General features: G+C 39.2%; 1 long non-coding RNA gene across 1 annotated transcript in view; it reads right to left on the bottom strand.

The window, feature by feature from the left end:
• Window positions 1–2,366: 2,366 nt before the first annotated feature.
• The window catches only part of LOC138850525 (uncharacterized), a 73,505-nt gene continuing 51,297 nt past the window's right edge, over window positions 2,367–24,574 (bottom strand). Inside the window, exons 4-5 of the long non-coding RNA XR_011390355.1 lie at window positions 3,063–3,307; window positions 2,367–2,404 (exon numbers count right to left, since the gene is read on the bottom strand). This is a non-coding gene — a long non-coding RNA (uncharacterized lncRNA). The remainder of the gene's footprint in view (window positions 2,405–3,062; window positions 3,308–24,574) is intronic.

The raw sequence follows: 24,574 nt of genomic DNA, 5'->3' as shown, positions 1-24,574 counted from the left end.
AGGCATTTGACCTAGTGGTTAAGGTGCCACTTGGAATGCCTGCATTCATATCAAAGTGCCTGGGACTGAGGCCTGGCTCCATTGCTGACTCCAACTTCCTGCTAATTCATACTCTGGAAGTAGCAGGTGATGGCTCTAGCAGTTAGGTTCCTGCTCCCCACATTGGAGACTCAGCTAGATTTCCTTGCTGTCAACTTTGTCCTCACTGAGTTGTTTACTATTACATGCCCTTGGGGAGTGAACCAGCAGATGGGAGCTTTCTTTGTCTCTATGTCCTATCCTTTCAAATAAAATAAATAAGTACCAAAAAATGAAAATGCTGCTATTTTCAATTTGTGCCTACTATTAAATACTAGATGTTTCATTGCATTTTTTTAGAATTCCAGGAAAGTTCCCCCAAATCCTTATCAATGTATCCCTTATGTTTTATTTCATGAAAATGGAGAATTAAAAATCAAAGTGTAGACAGCAAGAAATTATTTTCAAAATAAAAACAGTGAGTTAAGGGTGGAAAGCATCACATTTAGAAAATATTAATTTAACAATAATATGCTTATGTCCTTTTCACTTGCATGCAGATGTAAAAGTGATGTCTTGCTGTTTTCCATGTGACATAGGATTAAGCTTCATCACAAATGTTTTTAATAATAATTACTTATTTGGCCTATTGCTAAAATTATAATCATATATCTATTGAACTTGACCAAATCAAAACAAAATTACCTTTGAGAAATCGCTAATTATTGATACTCTAGATTAAAAACCTGTAAACTTGTATACATACTATTTAAAAATTGATAGCTTGTATTAAGCTCAATATGCTCAATCTGATATATTTCTTTCCACTCTAGACTGCCATTTACAAAAGTCAAGATGAACACTGAGTACAGCATGAGATCAATATTTGGTATTCCCAGTCTTCTCTTCATTTTCTGAGAACTCAGTAAATATCAGAAATCTCAGAGCTCAGAAACGTACGCAGTTAAATTTTGTTATCGCAACTTCCCTGTTATAGTAAATGTTCCTCTCTTTCAATCTTGGGCTTAAGTGATAGGTATACCAGGAAGGTAATTGTGAATCAGATTTTTGGCTAGGAATTTTATAGTACAGTGACCTGTTCTTACTTGCTTTAATTATCAACACTCATCACCAATACACTGAAATGAACATAAGCTATAACATCTGTAAAATAAAAGTAAAAAAAAAAATCAACACGAAAAAAAAATCACAATAGCACATCCATTCAATTTGGGCTATTGTTGTTTTTATATTTTCCTCTCCCACCTCATATAATGTATTTATTTACGTTATTTAGCCAGTATTTGTTGAACTCCTACTGAGGGTTACCTACTCCTACTTTACCTTTGAGGAAAATAAACAACTCATTACCATGTAGAGTGCTAAAATATCAACAAGTATGACATCCAACATAGCACTGAGGATAGTGATTCATGGAATATGTATGCCAGGGCTTGGGGCCCATGACAAGCTGATCCAGCTTTTAACAGGTCAGAGCACAACTCAGAGACTTTTGTGAATTCATATCTCTTACAGTGCAGTGAGAAACACACAAGGAAGAACCACTAGCCTCCAATGGCAGTGGGGCCACAGGAGATATCTGTCTTTGTGTCTGTGGCAGAGGTTGAACACACACACACACACACACACACAGTGACATTTACATACATCCATACATACCCACAAACAGCCACACAGCCACCAAAAGGCACATATGTGTCTATACAATCCCTATGCAGCTGCATCCACCAACAGCTACCCAGTTGCTTATATGGGTTTGCAGACAATAGAGGCCTGGAGCCAAACCATTACATAACAGGGTTGTGAGCAACTAGCCAACTAAGTGAGTCTGTTGGTTGCCACGACATTGGTAACAACAGACAGAGGTGTAGGAGCACAGAGATAAGAGGGCAAGGCAAAAGGTAAAGGAACATAGTAACTTCACTTTCCCAAGTTTATCTTTCCAACCAAATACATTTGCTTGTTTGGGGTGTGCATTCCTAAGTCAAAATATGATCCTTAAAGAGTCGTTCGAGTATGAGACATGAGTCTTAAAACATCAGAAGAATAAATGGAGGGGCCTGTACTGTGGCACAATGGGTTAAGCCACCGCCTGCCATGCCCTCATTCCATATGGGCACCAGTTCAAGTCCTGGCTGCTCCACTTCCAATCCAGCTCCTGCTAATGTACCTGGGAATGCAACAGAGGATGGCCTAAGTGCTTGGATCCTGACCCATGTGGGAGACCTGGAAGAAGCTCCTGGTTCCTGGCATCAGATACAATCAGCTCTGGCCATTGCAGCCATTTGTGGAGTGAACCGACGGATGGAAGACCTCTCTCTCTCTCTCTCTCTCTCTCATTTCCTCTTGCTCTTGTTCTGTAACTCTGTGTTTCAAATAAATAAAGTAAATCTTAAAAGATTTTCTAAAAAATATAATGAAAACCATTCTTACAAAAAGGGAATCACTTAGGTAATGGGAAGAAGTGGCAGAAGGTGATTCAGGAGAGCAAGAACGGGATGGGTCTCACACGTTAAATGAAATAATTTTGGATTTCATCTTTTAAAATATATATAAATATATATATATATAATACATTTGAAAGGCGGAGTGGCAAGGCAAGAGAGGGACAGAGAGAGAGATCCTCCATTACTCCCCAAATGGCTACAGAAGCCAAGGCTGGACCAGGCCGAATCCAAGAGCTCTAACTGGTGTCCCACATGGGTGGCAGGGATCTAAGTGCTTGAGTCATCTTCCAAAGCCTTCCCAGGAACATTAGCAGAAAGACGGATTCAAGGTAGAGCAAACAGGACTTGAATCAGCACTCCAATGTGGGATGCTTGTGGCACAAGTGCTGGCTCAATCCTCTGTGCTTCAATGTCAGCTTCTTGTACTTCATAACAAGGGCAATGAGGAATGGTATTAGTTTTGTTTTATTTATTTATTTAATTAATTATAAAAACTGGTATTTGTTTTCCATCAAATTCATTTCTGTTTTTGCTTCAGAGACAGTAAAGAGCAGATTAAACCCACTCAGTTCCTACCTATTTGGTGGCCTGAGATGTGGCAGCTGCAGCCCAGTCTTCAGTGGTGGGCTGAACACTCCCGTCATCAGTAGGGAACTGCTGAATAGGCACAGAGGGCACTTGCACGTCTTCTGACCAGTCTGCAACTTCAGATGAGCAGTAGAAAACTCAGGAGCTGGGCAGTCCATTTGCCCTGAAATTCCTCATTGGTCACAGCTTTTTCAGCAGTGGCACACTTCTCCTTTTGAATCTCTTCAGGATTTCTGTAGAAATAGAGATTGGGCGTGACTTCCCAGGGGTGTTCACAGGAGGTGGTTCCATGAATTCACAGAATTTCTCAGGCCAGCATCTATCATGGAGGGAACTTATTCCCTTTGAGGGAACTCCTGTTTTAGAATTTTATATCAGGATTCATCAGGCTTGTCAGAAAACTGAAAAGCCAAGTAATACCAGGGAGGTCTGAATAGAACAAAGAATATTCTAAAAGGCATAAGAAAACACAGGACATTTTCCAAATGATTTTACCTCTGTGCAAACCTATTATGCATTAAAATTTTATTTATTTATTTATTTATTTATTTATTTATGAGGTGGCGTTACAGACAGGGAGAGAGACAGAGAGAAAGGCCTTCCATCTGCTAGTTCATTCCCTAAATGGCTGCAATGGCCAGAACTGGACCAATCTGAAGCCAGGATCCAGTAGCTTTCTCTGGGTCTCCCACGTGAGTTCAGGGGTCCAAGGACCTGGGCCATCCTCCACTGCTAACCCAGGCCATAGCAGAGGGCTGGATCTGAAGAGGAGCAGCTGGGACTAGAACGGGTGCCCACATGGGATGCCAGCTCTTCAGGCCAAGGCTTTAACCTGCTGCACCACAGCACCTGCCTCTATCTCTTTTATTTTACCATAATCCCATCTGCATAGTCTAAAGCCTAATTTATTAATTAACCACTAATGTAAATTCTGTAAGTAGTAATAAAGGAAAGTAATTACAATGAATGAATATGTATACATATATATAGTTTTCCTCTATATAGATTTCCTATTTATAGATTTCTAATCCATAAAACTCTATACAATTAACATTGGCCTGAATTATCTGGAATTGTCATAGGCCACAACCTATACATTCACTCCATTAGCCATCTCACTTTCATTTTGGATTCAAATAGCTTCTAGCTTCTCAGTCTTATTTTCCACTCTCAAACTCGAGGGAGGTCTGAGTCCTCTGTGACAGAATTAGAATTCTCAGAAAACCAAAATGAATAGGAAATACAACTCTAAATCCTTATATAACCTACGTGTATATGAGAGGCTTTGTTATGAGGAATGGTTCATGCAATTATGGGGGCAGAGAGGCCCCATAATATGCTATCAGCAAGTTAGATACCCAGAAAAGTTGGTGGTGTAACCTAGTCTTAAGTCTGAAGGCCAGAGAACCAAAAGGCCTGGGACTAGTAGAGGAGAAGGGAGGGAAGTCCTGAAATTTGCCGATGTACATCCCAATGTCCATAGTGCACAAGTGCCTGGAGCTCTGATGTTCAAGGACAGGAGGGGATGGGTACTCCAGCTTCAGAAGAGAGAGAAAACGTGCCCTCCACTGGCTTTTTGTTCTATCTGAGCCCTCTAAGGGCAGGGCAATGCCAACTCACATTGGTGAGGGTAGATCATTTTACTCAATCCTCTGATTCTAGTGCTAATTTCAGAATTTCACAAAAGTAATGTTTTACCAGCCATTTAGGAATCTCTTGGCCAGTAGAGTTGACACAAAATCATCACAGGGCTGTGGTGTTTCTTTTGACTGCCGTGGTTTCCAATTATTTTTACTTCTGCGTGTGTGTTCCTCAGTTGAAGCTATATTCTGAATAATAGCATGATGGCAAGCAAGACATTGTGTGACAGCACAGATGTCAATGCTGGTAGAATTTCCATCAGGAAAAGACATTAAAAATGAAGAATACATGTTTGCTCCAATGATGGTAGATTGCTACTTTTTCTATGAAGGAAGGGGTATAATACTAATCAACCTGCTACCAGGTGTCTGCTTGATGAGAGTGTGATACCACTATGGGATTCAACTCACTGGCTTAGATCATGTATTTGACAGTAGCAGTAGTCATATAAGCCCTGGTGAGAGAAATTCACACTGAAACTATGCACAATGCTCATGTTCTGGCACATAATAGCTGGGAAAGAGACTAAAATCTGTGTACACTTCATGTTGTTCACTGACTTTAGAGAGACTATCCTACATATAATTTTTCTCCATTTGGCTGCTTCATATGGATCAAGAGTAATTTCATTCTTTGTGTTCATTCCAAGAAGTCTTCCCCAGACTTCCTTATAGTCAACCTTCCTATCTGATGTTTCCAAATTCCTGACCATCTAGGGAAACCATTAGTCACTGCATTCACACTAATGTGGATTTATGTATTGAAATATATCTTAGTATAGACCAGGAAGAGAACACATGTACCTTTAGAAGTTGTGCCCCTAAGAGAATATATTTTCATCACAATCTATTAGAAACTCTCATGACTAAGCTATTGAAGCTTCAGCTACCTGCTTATAGCTGGTACCAAGAATCTGGCTAGTCAGATTTATGGTGTATGAACATAAATCATGTAGAGTGAAGAATGGTTAGAGCAGACTATTTTCACTTTAACATATAGGTGATGTTGTGAACAAAGGTAGTAGCAGTGATCATTTTAAACAGCAAAATCAGCTGATTTTTTAAAAATAATGAATGATGTTGTGTACATTTGATCCTATTCATCTGACTATTGGTTCTTTTTTATTTTTTTAATTTTAAAGATTTATTTATTTGAAAGTCAGAGTTACACAGAGAGAGAAGGAGAGGGAGAGAGAGAGAGAGAGAGAGAGAGAGAGAGAGAGACATCTTCCATCTGCTGGTTCAGTCCCCAGTTGGCCACAACAGCAGGAGCTACACCTATCTGAAACCAGGAGCCAGGAATTTCCTCTGGGTCTCCATCATGGGTGCAGGGGCCCAAGGCCATCTTACTTTCCCAGGCCATAGCAGAAAGCTGGATCAGAAGTGGAGCAGCTGGGACTCGAATTGGCACCCATATGGGATGCTGGCACTGCAGGTGGCAGTTTTACCCACTATGCCACAGCACCAGCTCCTGACTATTTGTTCTTAAGGGGTGGGGGCTATCTATAATTCACATCTAAACTTTTTCCACCATTATGTCAATTGCTTTACATATAGATAATTCAGGAAAATTCTTATTTTGGTTGACATCTCCTTTAGATTAATCCTAAGTCTTGAAGCAAAATTAGTCATTATAAATGTTAACCACTAGACAAAGAAGTTTTCACTTTGTATTTGTTATTATACAATATATACAGTGTTTCTTGCCTTTACTTCCCACAAAAAAAGCCAGTTACCCGATATACACATTTTGTTATCATGTAAGTCAAAAGAACCATTCTTGTCTAATTTGAAACCTATATAAAGTAAAAGAGAAACAACTGAGCTTTGTCTCAACACAATAATGCTGTGCAATCATGAAAGCTCAGTTGGAACACACATTAGCCTTTACGGCACACATCTCAGCTGATCAAGCAGGAAGCTCTGCTGATCTTCGAGGAACTCACCCAAATGTCTGAAGGTTGGCCAGAGCAAATAGGATAAATTAGATTTGCTGAATATTTCATTCATTTTCCAGAAGGATAACCCAAACAAGTTGTCATGGAAATGGAAGGAGGTAAAAGAGAGAGCAAGCTGGCCGGCGCTGCGGCTCACTAGGCGAATCCTCCGCTTGCGGCGCCGGCACACCGGGTTCTAGTCCCAGTCGGGGCGCCGGATTCTGTCCTGGTTGCCCCTCTTCCAGGCCAGCTCTCTGCTGTGGCCCAGGAGTGCAGTGGAGGATGGCCCAAGTCCTTGGGCCCTGCACCCCATGGGAGACCAGGATAAGTGCCTGGCTCCTGCCATCGGATCAGCGTGGTGCGCCAGCCGCAGAGCGCCGGCCGCGGCGGCCATTGGAGGGTGAACCAACGGCAAAAGGAAGACCTTTCTCTCTGTCTCTCTCTCTCACTGTCCACTCTGCCTGTCAAAAAAATAAAAAAATTAAAAAATTAAAAAAAAAGAGAGAGCAAGCTCAATTTCACACAACTGTTTTCTTTTTTTGCATCTTGCTTGCTGACATCCTAAAGGCCAAAGCAAGCATAAGAACTGAACCCAGATTCGGAGTTGAAGCTGCTTCATCGTTATCCTATTTTTAAAAGACTTATTTATTTGCTTTTTAAATTTTTTCTATCAAAAATCAGTCAACTTTGCTTCTCAATGCAAATGAACCTATTTGTTTACATGTAAATTGGATAATTACGAAAGATTGTGGCAGCCAATAGTTAGCTAGCAATCCAGCAAATTCTAGGAGACTCAGGGTAATGAGGAATGGCTTAGGGGAGAGGTTCATATGCGATTTGCTTTTAAATATTTTTTCTTTTCTTTTTTTTAGAAAACTTTTATTTAATAAATACAAATTTCAAAAGTACAACTTCTGGATTATAGCAGTTTTTCCCCCCATAACCTCCCTCCCACCCACAAACCATCCCATTTCCTATGCCCTCTCCCATCCCATTCTTCATTAAGATTCATTTTCAATTATCTTTATATACAGAAGATCAACTTAGTATATACTAAGTAAAGATTACAACAGATTGCACCCACACAGACACACAAACTATAAAGTACTGTTTGAATAGTAGTTTTACCATTAATTCTTGCATTATATTAAAAGCAATTTGTTTATTAAATACTTTTGAAGTTTGTAATGATATAAAGTAATCATACTTGGGCCTGTGCTGTGACGCAGCAGTTTGAGCCACGTCTTGCAGTGCCAGCATCCCATATGGATTCCAATTTGAGTCTCCACTGTTCCACTTCTGACCCAGCTTCCTGCTTTAGCTCCTGAGATGCAGAAGAAAATAGCCCAAGTCCTTGGGATCCTGACCTATGGGAGACCTGAATGAAGCTCCTGGCTCCTGGCTTTGTCCTGGTCCAGTCCTGGCCATTGCAGCCATTCAGGGAGTGAACCAGCAGATGGAAGATCTCTCTCTCTCTCTCTCTCTCTCTCTCTCTTTCTCTCATTCTCTCTTTGTAACTCTACCTTTAGAATAAACAAGTAAATACTTTTTTTAATATGTAACCATATAAATAGCTTTTCATCAAAATGAAAAGTAAATAGACTATTTTGAGGGAGATATTGCAACATAGTATATTTGTAAAATTTAACACTTGAGAATGAAATCTTTTTGATTTTTTTTTTGACAGGCAGAGTTAGACAGTGAGAGAGAGAGAGAGAGAGAGAGAGACAAAGGTCTTCCTTCCGTTGGTTCACCCACCAAATGGCTGTTACGGCCGGCGCGCTGCGCCGATCCAAAGCCTGGAGCCAGGTGCTTCCTCCTGGTCTCCCATGCGGGTGCAGGGCCCAAGCACTTGGGCCATCCTCCACTGCACTCCCGGGCCACAGCAGAGAGCTGGACTGGAAGAGGAGCAACCGGGACAGAATCTGGTGCACCGACCAGGACTAGAACCTGGGATGCTGGCACCACAGGCAGAGGATTAGCCTAGTGAGCCGTGGCACTGGCCGATTGATGTTTACAATATTTTTATACAACACTGTGGCAGCTCTGGGAAGGCAATATCATTCAGATAGATAGAAAAGAGTTAGGAAGATAAAACATTTAAATAGTAATACAGGAAGAAAATATGGGAACCAGTGTAGTTGCAAATTTTTTTTTTTTTTTTTTTTTTTTTTTTTTTTTTTTTTTTTTTTTTTTTTTTTTTTGTGACAGGCAGAGTGGACAGTGAGAGAGAGAGAGACAGAGAGAAAGGTCTTCCTTTGCAGTTGGTTCACCCTCCAATGGCCGCCGCGGCCGGCGCGCTGCGGCTGGCGCACCACGCTGATCCGATGGCAGGAGCCAGGTGCTTCTCCTGGTCTCCCATGGGGTGCAGGGCCTAAGCACTTGGGCCATCCTCCACTGCACTCCCTGGCCACAGCAGAGAGCTGGCCTGGAAGAGGGGCAACCGGGACAGAATCCGGCACCCCGACCGGGACTAGAACCTGGTGTGCCGGCGCCGCTAGGCGGAGGATTAGCCTAGTGAGCCGCGGTGCCGGCTGTTTTTTTTTTTTTTTTTTTTTCCCATCTATTTAAGGGGGGCGGGAGACAGAGAGACAGAGACAGAGACAGAGAGAGAGAGAGAAAGAGAGAGAAAGAGAGAGAGAACGAATGAGCTTCCATCCACTGGTTCATGCTCCAAATGCCTACAGCATCCAGGGCTGGGCCAGGTCAATACCAGGGTCCCAGAACTACCTAATAGAGAAGGAATGACAGATGTGAAGACACTGCAAAATCAGAATCAATACTAGATATTAGAGTAATATTTCACAGTCAAAGCTGAATGTGCAAATTGTAACTCACAGTGGTAGAAGTGTTCTTCCAGGGCTTTGAACAATAATATTTATTAAAGATTTGAAGGAAAAATAATATCTTAGCACTGGCTTATGAGTTCATTTTTTTCCTATTAAATTTGCATTGAGTTCACTTGTCTATATTTGATTTCTTCTCTTAATAAAAATGGAAATAATTTAAATAGGTAATATACAATTACAGGATATAAGTATTAGGTAACACTTAAACACTCCAGATTATTTATACATTCCAATAATCCTACCCTTGTTTAGACCACTGATACATGATCATTCCCTTTCAGTACAAGAGAAAACAACAAAGGCATAAATGTTATAACTGTACATTATCAGAAGCTTGATAATGCTGGTTGCAAGTAGTACAATCTACTTGCCCTTCCTGGTGAGAATTTAACACTTAACTATTTTTGTCTGAACTCAGGTTTGACTTTCCTGAACATACAGCAGAGTAACACCTTTTCTATGATCTAGGACAAATATTGTAGAAGGAGTATCAGATCTTAATGAACTGTTAGCAATATTTGTAGTCAGTTTCTTAAAAAAATGAGTACAATTGCTTGTTCATGCCTACCCTTTAGCTTTGCTGTCACAATTGCCAGAAATATTCATACTATCAATGAAATATAACTGGATAATTATGTTTTGCAGATTTATAAAACTCTCACCAGTTTTTCCCAAAGATCAATGTGGTATGAAAAATACAAGTTTCAAGCCATCATTTTAAATGTCAAGCTGTTAGCTTTCTCAAGGGAGTTCAATGATTAGTTATACTGGATGCCAGATAGAAGGTTTTTCTTTCTAGAAACCACGTCAAGAGCTTACTTTGTAGGATGGAGGAATGCTCTCTCCTGGGAGCACACCACAAAATCTAAAGGTGAAGGCGGAAGCTGTTCTTCCTGAAGAATATGTTTAAAAGTCAAAGCTTTTTTCCCCAAAATCCTTTCCAAGTTCTGAGACACAAAATAGAAAAATAAAATCACAAAGGAAAAAATCATTATGCTTGTCATGTTTCCATGAGTCTGCAGTCTCTAGAGTCTTCTCTAATGTGGTCATCACATCAAAAACATTTTCAGGGAAAAACTACATCTGAAGAGGAAATTTTCCTGAGAAATTTATAATGCAACCGGCCAGGAACAATTGCCCCCCCACCCCCACCCCATCCATGGGATCTGCATCCACAAATAGAAAGTATTTGGAAAAAAATCAAATCTATACTGAACATGAAGATTTCATTTCCTTGTCCTTATTCCCTATCTATCTATAGTTATATATATATATAAAATATGCCAATATATATAATATATATCAAACACAACTATTTGTACCATGTTTATATTTTATTATGTATGATTTAAAGAATACAGGAGGATGTATATAGGTTATATAAGATGCCACTACATTTTACAAAAAGGGGCTTTACAGAAGCACCCATGGATTTTGGTGTCCTCGTGGGGAGGGGCTCCCTATATCAAGGGATAGTTTTGTAAGAATTTTTTGTGTTAATATCCATACACAAATGTTCTTTTTGCCTGCCTTTTGACTATTCTTAAACTCAATTCGGTTGTTCTGGGTCAAAAGAAAGAACAGGGAGGACATACGGAATTTTGTTCAAATGCTTGCTTAGGCATAGGGTAAAAGGAGGGCAGTTTCCTCCATGAAAAAATTCATTCATGAATTGCCATAGAACTAAATATGCCATGTACTGTGCTGGGTTATGAAGTGTCTTCCCTAGTAATCTAGGATAGCTCTAACAATGTTGCATATCCTGGATGGCTTAAACAACAGAAATGCATTTAATGACACTGTAGGAGGCTGGAAGGCCAAGATTAAGGGGCCAGCCGGGTTTTGGGGAAGGATTTGCTGCTGCCTCTGTGCTTGGCTTGTGGATGGCTTCCTTCTTGCCACCTCCTCACATGATCGTCGCTCTGTGAACTTGCATACCTGGGGTCTTGTTTTTGTTCAGTTACCTCCCATCACACAGGCTCACCCTCATAGCCCCATTTCAATGTAATAGTCATTTAAAGGCCTTGTCACCAAGCATAGTTGTATTCTGAGGTCCTGTGTGTAGGGCGTAGATATGTGAATGGAAGGGAGCATATTTCAACCTTAGGTTATGTTAACATAACATAACATAACTTAACATGAGCCCTATGTCTACCCTCAAAGTCACAGAGCCACAAGCTTCAGTGGCATGGTCCTTATATTCCAACCAAAAGATTAAAGAATATTATTTCTCACTGGAGTATTTCAGTAAGGAGCTGTACTATCACTACAAAAGACAAGTATAAGAATATTTGTTCAATGAAAATGATTGCAGTTAAATTGAATTACTCTGAGGCCAATAATCTGGTTTAATGACATTTAACTTCCTCACTATTATAGGCATAAAAATTGGTTGACCCATGATTGGACACAAGCTGAAATGCCTTAGCAAATCCACTGTGGCAATATAGTGTGTAAAACCCCACAATGGTCCGAGCTGGCATTGTGGCATAATGGGTTAAACTATTGACTGTGACACCCGCTTCCCATATGGTCACGGGTTTGTATCCTGTCTCCTCTCCTTTTTTTTTTTTTTTTTTTTTTTTTGACAGGCAGAGTGGACAGTGAGAGAGAGAGACAGAGAGAGAGAGAGAAAGGTCTTCCTTCTGCCGTTGGTTCACCCTCCAATGGCCACTGCGGCCAGCGCGCTGAGGCTGGCACACCACGCTGATCTGATGGCAGGAGCCAGGTACTTATCCTGGTCTCCCATAGGGTGCAGGGCCCAAGCACTTGGGTCATCCTCCACTGCACTCCTGGGCCACAGCAGAGAGCTGGCCTGGAAGAGGGGCAACTGGGACAGAACCCGGTGCCCTGACCGGGACTAGAACCCGGTGTGCCAGCGCCGCAAGGCGGAGGATTAGCCTAGTGAGCTGCGGCGCCAGCCACTCCTCTACTTCTAATCCAACTCCATGCTAGTGGCCTACGGACAGCAGAGGAAAATAGCCCAAGTGTTTGGAACCTTACCACCTATGCTGGAGACCTGGATGAAGCTCCTGGCTCCTGGCTTCAGCCTGGACCAGTGTTGGACATTGTGGTCATCTAGGGAGTGAACCAGTGCATGAAGCTTGCTTGCTCTCTTTCTCTCTCTGTGTATGTATGTGTGTATGTCTTCTCTCTCTCTCTGTCTCTCTCTTTATCTCTCTTTGTAATGCTATCAAAATAAATAAATAAACAAAAGTTTAAAGATCCAAATTGGGGCATTTGCACATGATCCCACAAGAAAACACATCAGATTTCTCATAAGCAATTTAGTGATTTATTACCCTGTTACAGGGAAGCCACATGTACAAACATCTAAGAACTCTGAGATTAGGATCCAAACAAACTGTCATCGCACAAGATGATTTATTCACAAAGGTTTGCATTTGTATTTTGAAAATGTTTTTTCTTTAGGATGTTTTTCATAGTGATCATACCAAATCACATGTGATTAACTGGCTTTAAACTGAGAAATTCCTCAGAAGTTCAATCCTCCAAATAAAAATAACTACATACCTACAAATATAGCAGTCTTGGGTATTAGTATAATTAAAATAATTATCATTTCTTCATTTATATGGACATTGTTACATTATTAAGTAATATTCTGGTGTTTTCATTCAAGCAAATTCAGACCTTTTGCTCTTGTGCTATTAATGATTTATTTTCTTCTAGTAGTTATATATTTCTATATTTCCCATTCACATTGTCCTATTATAGCATTCAGCAATTAATTCCATCTTCCATGATCACACTTCCTCTGCTCACATCCTCCCTAGAGGAGAACAATGGGCAGGGTAAGAGGCTCCCATGATCTGGTGGCTGCTGCTTTCCTACTTTGGTTTACCAGCTTCCCCTCTAATGACCTTTCTGAGTCTCAGTTGACATTGTGCACTTTGGCATACTGACATATTAGAGATATTATGAGAGCAAAAACAGATTGTGCTTTGGAAAGTGCAATGTAAAAACCCATGAAAATAAAAGGCAAGGTTAAGGCTGTTCATGCCAATGCCAATCAAATGACTGTATCTGGGACCTCATCTTTGGTGATACTGTCTTAATACTGAAAGTGAATTATTAATTTAGTGTAAGGAAGAAATTTCATAAAATCTAGGTATGGAAGAAGACATTAGGCCTAGTGGTTAAGATGTTGCTTGGGACACCTACACCCAATAACAGTGTTAATGGGAACAATGTCCAGCTCTTCTGCCAACTTCCACTTTCTGTTAATGCACACACTGGTGGGAAGCAGGTGATGAATCAATTATTTGGGTCCATATTAACTATGTGGGAAACCCAAATCAAGTCCCCAGGTCTCAGCTTTGGCCCTGTGGGCATCTGAGTAGTAAACCAGTGAATGGGCTCTCTTTCCCGCTTCTTCCTCTCAAATAAATATATTTTTTAAATATAGGTATTGGTTTCATTTGCTGAAAAGTTTAAAAATTGTCATTGCTTATTCTCTACTTCTAATATAGACCAGTCAAATTATAATTTTTTTTTTGTTTCAGGATTTTCAGAAGCATCATCATTAGGAACAATGATTCTTCCAATAGGGAATTAAACCAGGGATAGTGTTGCGGTATAGTGGGTCTAAAGCCACCACCTGCGATGTCTTGGCTGCTTCACTTCCCACCAGCTCCCTGCTAATGACCTGGGAAAAGCTGTATAAGAGAGTCAAAGTGTCTGGGTCACTGCCACCCACATGGAAGACCTGTAAGAAGCTCCTGGCCCCTGGATTCATACTGGCCCTGCACTGGCAGTTGCAGCCATCAGCAGATGGAAGATGGATATCGCTTTTTCTCTCTCTCTCTCTCTCTCTCTCTCTCATCCACCCGCCCCATCTCTGTAACTCTTTTAAATAAATAAATATATCTTTAAAAAAGAGAACTAAATCTTGCATTTATTTTCAAGAATAGAGTGGTACATGCGCATGCACACAAATGCTACTCATGTGATTCCCTTTGGTCTAAGGACTTGCCTGGTGATAGACAGTTGGGCAAATACTTTAGCTTTGGATGAAGGGTCCACTTGGTGTACAATGAATTATAGGATGTGAGTGACAGCTCTTCCATATCAGTAATATATCACCTTTAAATGGAAATTTATAATCTGTAAAAATATTCTGTAAAGAACTATATGTACCTCTTGATCATTTCATGTTTATTTTCTATGTTGTGTTAAAAAAAAGAAGGCAAATGCTGCCACCATTGACAGTTGTGTTTGACTGTGGAAGGCTTCCCTAATGCCAGCTGCTGTCCAACTGGTACTCCACCAAATGTGGCATATTGTATCTATGCCTCAGGACCAGCAGCATACAAAGGATGACTTCCTAAACATGTGAATGTTTATCAACTGACTTTAGGAAGCATAGCTAAACTATCTTCCATTGTGTTCAGTCCTTAAGCAATACCACATAAAATAAGTTAGACCCAAACTTCTTATATAACCTACTTCTTCCCATTAAAGGCTGGCAAGAGGTCAGTGAAGGCATCCAGCAGTTCCTCAAGTGATCCAACATGTTCACTAGCAGCCTGTTACAATATGATGTTATTTGGTTATGCCAACCCCTAAAGCAGATACCTATATACATGTATTTAAATCCAGAATAAAATATCAAATAGTCTACCTATTGAAATCTTTGAATATTTACATAACATGATTAACATGAATATTCATGTTGATCTTCTATATTGGGTTTCTCAAAGTTTGAGTCATCCACGTAGTAATTTGCCCTAGTTTCCTGATGTTAATTTGCTGATTTGAGCCTATAAAATCATATACTATATGATACTGTATCAACTTGTATGCTCAACTTATTGTTTTACAATAACTCTCATATTAACTGATACTCTTAGTATCTTTCCACAAAATCTGGATGATCCTGAGTACAAAGTGCACAGCTGAAGAGCAAGTGCCCCACGACTATCAATCAGTTGCTTAGCTGCTGAGAATTACCTGCAACCAGTTGCCATTTGCAGGCAGGGCTAAGGAGAAAAACCTAGGCCTCATTCCCTCACATGATATAATAAATTGTTTATTTAGGAAGAATTTCTTAGATGTATATAAACTTCCTCATAAAACTTCCCTTTCTTGGGAAGCCTATTTGAGTACTGAAATATTGTTGGATAATAAGAAACTCATTGCTTTTTGAGGTGATCAAAGCCTGGAGACCATACTATCATAAATAAAGTGTAAATAATCCAGAGTTATTAATTCCAAATGTCTATGTGAACACTACTACTCACAAACACTATGATGATAATCATAATATTCCTTGATATTTATTCAAAGTTCTGGACTTTATATGTTAAACAAACCAAATTCTGGCTAAGAAAATAGAAACTATTATTTGCATGAATCTCAGTTTTTTTATGTTTCAATTTGTTACACTCATAAATATTCCTGGAAATATACAATATTTTCAGTTTTTGATATTTTACTTTTCCCATGCAGATTTCTCCACACATTTTTGCAAGTAAAAGGATATAAGTATTATCAGAATTAAATAACCACTCAACTCAATTTTTTTTTTTTTTTTGGACAGGCAGAGTGGACAGTGAGAGAGAGAGACAGAGAGAAAGGTCTTCCTTTGCCGTTGGTTCACCCTCCAATGGCTGTTGCAGCTGGTGCACCGCGCTGATCCGATGGCAGGAGCCAGGTGCTTCTCCTGGTCTCCCATGGGGTGCAGGGCCCAAGCACTTGGGCCATCCTCCACTGCACTCCGGGGCCACAGCAGAGAGCTGGCCTGGAAGAGGGGCAACCGGGACAGAATCCGGCGCCCCGACCGGGACTGGAACCCGGTGTGCCGGCAGCGCAGGCGGAGGATTAGCCTATTGAGCTGCGGCACCAGCTGATAAATAACTATTATTATTTATGTTAGACCCAGGTGACAACTCAGAGTAAAAGTGACCATTGATCTGTAACACATTTATAAACCATTAATAGAAAATGGTATGAGTTGGGATTTTCTTGTTTAACACATTGCTGTTTTATTCACTTGTTATCAGGACCCACCTCCATTTTCTAAGCTACATTTAGGACTTGGCGCTAAAATTTTCAATTATTGTCTTCATAATCTCAGTGTTACATGAGTGACCATTTTCAACTTTTAAGTTTCCTTCAACTCACTGGTCATCATACGTCTCATCTGTAGGATTACATCCAGGACCTTGTTGTCATAGTATGCTACTTCTATGGACTTAAATTGTCAGTTTCTTATACCACAACTCTCTCAAACCCGATTACTTCCATAACCTCTTACTCAACTACTGTGTCATTCTTTTTAAAATTAATGTGAGAGACAGAGAGAGGGAGAAAGAGAGACACAGAGGTTGAGACTGACATACAGGTAGAGCTCCCATCGACTGTTTCATTCCCCAAACGCCCATAATGACCAGAGCTAAGACAGGTTGAAGCTGGAGCCAAGAATTCAATCCATGTGTCTCATGGAGGTGGCAGGAACACAAATACTTGAGCCCTCATCTGCTACTTCCTCGGGCGTACATCAATAGAAATCTGGAATCGGGAACAGAGCCAGGACTTGAACCAGGTACCCCTGTATGTGATAAGGATGTCCTAATCAGCATCTTACCACTGGGCCAAATACCCAACTCCTATTCTTAAAATATGGGCCGCTTCACTTATATACATGTTTCAGTTGTACATCCCCTCTAAAGCCTCATCTCTATTTTCTAACTGTATCTGAATATTTACATGCAGATGATCTGTGGCTTTTCCATGTGTCTAACACTGAATCCAATCCCTTTCTCCACAGATTCTAAAGTTAACTACTCAAGAGTTTTACCTCTGTGTTAGTCATCTTATAATATTCTGATAGTTCTTGAGAGATCCTCATATCAAGAAAAAAAAATGCTATCTCAGAACTGCCTTCATAACTCTTGTATATTTACCATCTTCTTACTTTGAATAGTAGCATCTGAGTTCAATACCACTTTGTCTGGCTTACTGCATTAATATTCTTCTTGGTCTCTGGGATCTCTCTCTGCAGTCTATTTGGCATTTTGCTGCCAGTTTAATCTTCTTTATGGAGTTTTCTGAAGCAGAATACCTTCAGTGACCTTCTACTCTAGCCAGACTTTCATTCACTGTGTCTTCATCATCACTATGCATTTTGTCCCTGTGTATGTCATTGGCTACATCATTTCACTCTCCTGAGATGCCCTTGCTTTTCCTATTCAGCTATTTGCATTTTATTTATCTTTTGGTTATCAGTGGCAATTCATTTCCTCCACAAGATTTCCATGTCACATATCTCATTGAACTGTCTCTTCTTTAAATAATGTGTTTTCCATGCTGTTACCATGTAAGTATTCTATGCATTTTACACTCACTAGGACAGAGGAGTTTAAGGGATTTCGCTTTGGTTAAGCATCTGTTAGTGACTGGTAGAGCTGTGATTCAAACCCCCAAAAAATGTTTTTTCATCTTTCTGTAGAAGATGCTTATTAAACGTATTCAAGAAATTGATATGCATAAAATATACATTATATTTTCTTTAAGGCAAGTTATATCTCCCCAAAATGACTGGATAAAAAATTATGGTGTTATACCTTATGAAGTACTACTCAGCTATAAAGAAAAAAATAAATCTTATCTCTTATCTTTTTTTTTTCATCTCTTAGAAGTGTGGGTCCTGCACCTCCAGTTGAGTTTCTTTCTTTCTTTTCTTTTCTTTTTTTTTTTTTTTTGGACAGGCAGAGTTAGACAGTGAGAGAGGGAGATAGAGAGAAAGGTCTTCCTTCCGTTGGTTCACCCCCAAAGTGGCCGCTATGGGTGGCGTGCTGCACCAATCTGAAGCCAAGGAGCCAGGTGCTTCCTCCTGGTCTCCCAGGCGGGTTCAGGGGCCCAAGCACTTGAGCCATCCTCCACTGCCCTCCCGGGCCACAGCAGAGAGCCGGACTGGAAGAGGAGCAACTGGGACTAGAATTGGCGCCCCTGTGGGATGCCGGTGCCGCAGGCGGAAGATTATTAACCAAGTGAGCCACAGCACTGGCCCTGAAATCCTATCTTTTGCAACAGAATAGACACAACTGGAAACCATCACACTTAGTGAAATAAACCAGTCCCAAAAAGACAGATATAATTTGTTTTCCCTAATATGAGGTAACTAAGAGAGTACCTAAAATGTTATGTATTAGAATGAAATGGACACCTTGAGATCCGATGATTGTTTATAGTCCATGTTTCTTCTGTTGAGGAACAATTCTTTTTCACTTTTTCATACTATTTGTTGAACTCTTTACTTAACGTAGTGTTAACTAAATGATCATTAAGTAAACTGAAAATAGATTTTTGTAAAGATTAACAGTGTGAATAGGAGAGGTAGGAGGAAGAAAGATTGGAATGTAGGCAGGAGAGTAGTGTGGGAAGTATCTCTATGTTCCTAAACCTGTTTATATGAAATGCATGAAACTTGTATAACTTGAAATTTTAAGAAAGTATTTCATTCTAAAAAAATTGATATTCTGAAATGTGAATGCCCAGTTCCTAAGAATGTGAAACAGCTTTTATAAAGGTAAATTTATGGTAAATAAAGTTGTATGGTTTAGTCCTTAATCAAATATTATTGATTTATTTACAAAGAGATGAGATTATTACACTGAAAAGGCACAGATCAAATAGTCATCATGTGAGGGCACATGAGAAAGAGGCCATAAGCAAGCCAAAGAGGGAGGGATCAGGAGAAACCAAAGCTGCCAGCACCTTTTTCCTGGGCTTCTAGATGCCAGACTATTAACAAATAAATTTCTGTTTAAGCCACCCAGTATGTGATTTTTTTATGATATACCTTGCCAACTAATGCACATTTGCATAATTACTTACATTTGAAATTTATTTCTTTGAGATTCCATAAAAGCTTTTCTCAGTCACTGAATTTTAAAGAAATAGAAAACAATATGACAATGCACTATAGTTGGTCAATTGTTGAAAAGAAGTAAATAGCATCTAATTTGAAGGACATAAATCAGACCCTTAAAGAATATCTAGTAGTACGTATTTGGCACAGGGATTAGTTAAGGGGCTTATTGGAACACCCCCATTCCATATCACAGTGTCTGAGTTCAAGTCCCAGCTCTATTTACAGTCCTGCTCCCTGCAATGCGCACCATGAAAAACTGCAGATGATGACTCAAGTACTTGGGTCTGTACCTCCCATACAGGAGATGCAGAACGGGCTCCAGGCTCCTGGTTTCAGCCTGTTGCAGTCCTAGCTGTTGGAGCTATTTGGAGCATGAACCACCACATAGAAGATGGAAGATTCCTCTCTCTCCTCTCTCTCTCTCTCTCTCTCTCTCTCTCTCTCTCTCTCTGTCTCTGTCTCTCTTCCTCTTTCTCTTGTCTCTCACTCTTTCTTTCTCTTTCTCTATCTATCTCTATCCCTATCTCCATCTCTTTCTGTCTTTCAAATAGAATGAAAATACAGTAATAACAGTTTTAAATAAATAAATAAAGTATTGCAAAGGGCTAAAAGTTGAATCCAAATGGAAACCTTAATAATCATCATCTAAGATGAAATAGAAATGTATTCACTACCTTAAATCCATATCAAGTATTACATATTATATGCAAGTCCTTCATCTCAGAAGTGACAAATTATGACTTGCTATGTTCTTTTGATTATAAATGTTCCAAAACTAGCAAAACTGCTAACAAAAATTTGATACTCCTTCCCACATTTATTCAATATCTAGACTAGACAGAGTAGAAATCATTTGACTAATGGTTGACTTTCTTCATGTAAAAAGACTGATTTTCCTGCCTATTGAACAGATATCTATCAACCATATTATCTATATAATTATATAATATGTATTGTATAGATTAGATAGCTACATATTACATTAGATGTTTATGATTCTATATGCATGAAAACTTTTCTACATGTGCAGATTTTTTTTTCTCACCAAGGTTATAACTACTACTCTGGAGATTTGTATAATTCTACTCAAAGATTCATGTTAAGTAGAAGCAAAATACACCAGTTATGACAGTTGACTACTTCTCAGCATAAGCAACACCTGGAGACTCCAATATGCAGTAAAGTTAAATATAAAGTCTGAGGAGTGATTGAAATTTTATTTCTTGACTATAAAGGTTACTATTTTTAAGATTGTAAATTTCATAAATATCTGTGATTATAAATATAAATTTAAAATTATGAGCCTAAAATGGTTCTTGATTTGATGGGTTATAAAAGCGTTAAATTTAAGTTTATCTCTGTTATGCACTGATTTGGGCCTGTCTTCTCACCTTCATTCTGACAAAAAGAGACTTAAAGGATTTCAAGGTGCTACCAGTTGGATTCCCTGTCCTGAAGACAGGAATTGACATATTTGAAATAATTTACTTTTCAGTATGCATTATATTTCATGCTGAGGATATGAGAATGAAATCCAGAGTTTTTCAATCATGAAATAAATGCAAGAAAAGGCAGAAAAAAGTATCCTTAGAACATAATTAAAAACTGTCAGTCTCCCATGACCAAAGAAGCTTTCTTGGAGGTAAAATATGAATTAATTTTAAGTAATTATTAACAGCTGATTAGTTTAAGAAAAGTAAAGCATATATTGAGAACTAGAAAGAGCTTACAGAGACAAAAATGATGATGAGAAATACAAATATCATATGCAAATATTGTTGGAATTGGTATCAAACAGGTGGTAATGATTGAGAGCTGTCAGGAGAGATTGCATCCATGGAATATCCACTGCGATACAGCTTACATGAAGGAGAGCAGAGAGACCAACCTCCTTCAGTCCTATTTTTGACTTTCTAACTAGCTGTACCTGAGTCAGGCACTTGTCATTTTTTCACTCTTCATTTACAGGATCTATAAATTCCCTGTTTTGCTTAAGCTAATGAGAGGCAAGAATCATAAGCAACAGAGCACATGACCTAATAAAAGTTATTTTTTCCATTAGCATTGGATTTGAAGGAATTTCAGAGACCCATGTCTTACTCTTGTGTGTAGACTTTATGCCACCTGGAACAGACACTTGTACCCATAAAGTGTTCATGCACACACACATGCACTCACCTGTACACGCACATCACAGAGGGGAAAGAGAAGTTATCATCAAAGCTGAAGTGAAAAGAACGCAATGGAAAAGTGAGGAAAGGAAAACTTGAAAGAGAAATGACAGTGGAAAACTGTGAGTATTGAACCCATGTATGTTGTTAATGAACCCTTGTCTATAACCAGGAATATTTGTAAAAAAGGCTTTGAAAATGTAGTTCTTTAAACTAATATAGTCCTCATTTCTAAAGATTACTACCCAATTTTTGATATTTCATTCTCTGGGGAATCTCTCTTGTATTTTTCCAAGTGATAGTCTATTTGACAACAGGTAAGTTTATTCTTGTGTGGGATCAGAAAGAAATTTGACAACAGTTTCAATAATCCATTTGTCCAGTGAAATATGTGACCAGGGATTTATGTGGATGAAGCACAGGGAACAAATAAACTTTGCATTCTTAACGAATCCATGTAATATTCCACCTTGTTCATTCAAAAATTGGATATTCTAGACAAATATCATTTATTATATTTTTCTAGATGAATATGAAAATAGGAAGTTTTCAATTACTCCAACTTCATGTTTTATTTTTATTCAAAACACTATTGACTATGTAATTTTACCAAAATAAAGGCAACTGTTCCCTAGAAATCATATAATCTCAAAATAGGTTAGAATGTTTTCTTGTGTTGTATTAGAATAACAAGTCAACTGAAAAGAGTGTTCATATGATATTTCCTCCTTTAGATTAACCAAAAAAAAAAAAAAACAAAAAAACCAAGCAATAGAAAGTTTTAGATTTTGGGAGTAAGATTAAACTAAAAAGTTGTTTTCCTTTTGTCTTCTAATTTTCATGAAAATGTCCAACAGAAAAACATTGTCTTCATAGCTGTAATCATTGGCTCCTCTCCTTTTGCACAAGGCATAGCTCTAAATGACTTCACATGCATTATGGTAAAACAGCCAGCTTTGATACATTTTTGTTCCTTATATCACAAGCTCAAACTTGAGTAAGGATAATAATTTACAACAGAGGCAACACAGCTTGTAAGCAGAACAGTCAATTTCCAAATTCAATCATCTTTTCTTCAGAAAATTGTTTTTAGCCATTGCATTGCAGATTCAAATGTATACTGAACACACGGAATGAAAATTACATACATTAGGTACATTATACTTGTAGGTAATGCACATCAAGTTTGCTTGAAGGCACAAAGAACTGATTGAACTTTCACTGGCTTATTAATAGACTGTAACTCAATGGTACAAGGGGTGACCATGGATACCACAGAAGGTAGGAAGACCACACAGGAAATTCCTTTCTTTTCCCAGAACATTCAGTAGAAATTGGCAGAATACTGAATGAAAAGCTAGTATGTGTAGATATTTTCTTCAAGAAGCCTAACATATGCTGTTGCATTTACTAATCCACTTAAATATAAGTATAAAGATATTACAAACTCTTTTCTTAAAATACTTGACTTAAAATCAATTTATTCATCTATCTCTGTTTTGAAAAACTTAGAATATTAACTATGTTTCCCATTGTATTAGTTAGGGACACAATAATCATATGTAACAACAGAACCACCACAAAATGCAGTAAAATGGGACCAGAGCCATGGCGCAGTAGGTTAATTCTCTGCCTGCGGCACCGACATCCCATATTGGCGCCGATTCTAGTCCCGGCTGCTCCTCTTCCCATCCAGCTCTCTGCTGTGGCCTGGGAAAGCAGTAGAAGATGGCCCAAGTCCTCGGGCCCCTGCACCTGCGTGTGAGACCAGGAGGAGGCACCTGGATCCTGGCTTTGGATCCATCTCTGGCCATTGCGGCCATTTGGGGAGTGAACCAACAGACGGAATACATTTCTCTCTGTCTCTCCCTCTCACTGTCTGTAGCTCTACCTCTCAAGTAATAAATAAAATCTTTAAAAAAATGCAATAAGATAATAAGTATCTATTATACTATTTCTAGATTTTGAGGTTTTCTGTGGCTCTTCTATTTGTCTGGGTGGTTTTGCTTCAAGTATTTCATTCCAAAGCCAGGTTGGAAGGACAGAAGCCGCCTGGGCATGACTTTTTTGTGTATGAGGTCAGATGTGCCGTGATGCAAACATAAACAAAGACACCTCTTAAAACAAAAGTCCAGAATTTGCTCCCTGTTGATTTTACCTGCATTTCCAAAGCCAGAAAAGTCACATGACCAACCTTGAAAACAAATCAATGAGGCAAAAATGTACATTTTCCTCATAGCTAAAGAAAAGTAATAGTGAATATTTGTTGATCATTAATCCAAGTTCACATTTACAGTGATTTTTAAAACAAAGAATCTCTCATTTCTTAATTGTCATTTTTTGGTTAGCTCCACGACTTCAGTCATGCTATGCTGCCTGTAATCTCTTCACTCTCTCTTTCTGCTTAGTAAGTTCCTATCCCTTTTTTCCAAGACCATGATCAAATGTTACCTCATCTGCAAAGCTCTTCCTAATACACCTCATGAATTGATGTGTAAACAGAAGTTTAAGTGAGTTGCTATTAAAGGTGAAATGTAGACTTGAAGGTGAACATTTTGAGCTTTTAAGCCGTTATCCCATCCTAATCCCACTCTTCCTCCTTCTCACCCCCTCCCTTCCTTACCTCCCTTCCCATTTGTATCCTACCCTTTTCTTCCCCAAGTCTTTTTTCTTTCTTTCTCTCTCTCTCTCTCTTTTTTTTTTTTTTTTTTTTTTTTTTTTGACAGGCAGAGTTAGACAGTGAGAGAGAGAAACAGAGAGAAAGGTCTTCCTTCCATTGGTTCACCCCCAAATGGCCGCTATGGCTGGCACACTGTGCTGATCTGAAGCCAGGAGCCAAGTGCTTCCTAGTCTCCCATGTGGGTGCAGGGGCCAAGCACTTGGGGCATCCTCCACTGCCCTCCCGGGCCACAGCAGAGAGCTGGACTGGAAGAGGAGCAACCAGGACAGAATCCGGGGCCCCAGCCGAGACTAGAACCCTGGGTGCCAGCGCTGCTGGCAGAGGA

This window comes from Oryctolagus cuniculus, chromosome 1 (genome assembly GCF_964237555.1).
Source record: "Oryctolagus cuniculus chromosome 1, mOryCun1.1, whole genome shotgun sequence".
NCBI classification, from domain to species: Eukaryota; Metazoa; Chordata; class Mammalia; order Lagomorpha; family Leporidae; genus Oryctolagus; species Oryctolagus cuniculus.
The sequence above is the reverse complement of the archived record's forward strand: the minus strand, read 5'-3'. Positions and strand labels throughout refer to the sequence as shown.